The sequence below is a fragment of the Benincasa hispida genome, chromosome 4 (genome assembly GCF_027475165.1).
Source record: "Benincasa hispida cultivar pf3 chromosome 4, pf3_genome.v1.1, whole genome shotgun sequence".
NCBI classification, from domain to species: Eukaryota; Viridiplantae; Streptophyta; class Magnoliopsida; order Cucurbitales; family Cucurbitaceae; genus Benincasa; species Benincasa hispida.
In genome coordinates, this window is record NC_143481.1 from 30,249,632 (window position 1) to 30,250,302 (window position 671).

Genomic DNA, 671 nt, shown 5'->3' on the forward strand with positions numbered 1-671 from the left:
AACTATTGATTTTTTATTTTTGTGCAGAATATGCGTTAACGCAATGCAAGATTGCGATCATAGGAAATTATCATTCGAGCGCAACTTCACCGCAAGACTTTGCGTTGATCGGGCTCGCAAACATTCGCCCGAGAAGAATTGCTACAACTTGGTCAGCGCAACATGGTGGGTGCATCTGGGTGAAAGGCCAATTAAGAGCGATGGGACAGAAATCTGATGACAGTCGAATCCAAATTAAGTTGACAGTCGATAACGGTCACAAAGTGCATTCAGCTTTATCGGTAACAATCATTCGGCACGTCAATCAAGAATTAAAGTTGCCCCATCTATACAACCGGGAGAGAGAAGCTGTCTTTCACCATTGATGCCCTATAAATATGTCACACCCCGCCAAAGACTACTTTCCGAGCCTGAGAAAGGGCGTGACTGTAGCAGTTATCAACCCTTTAGTTGACACTTACTGCCTAATAATTCTTGCGGAAATACCTCTGATACCAATGAACAAATTCAACAACCGATTAAGTAGGCCCATTTTATTACAACAATGTAACATTTATACAACTCCAAGACTTAATTACAAGTTTACAACAACAACTATAAAACCCTCTGAAAGTGTAACTGTGGCACGTGGCAGACCTTGACTTTAGCAACACCTTGGAACTCCTCACCTT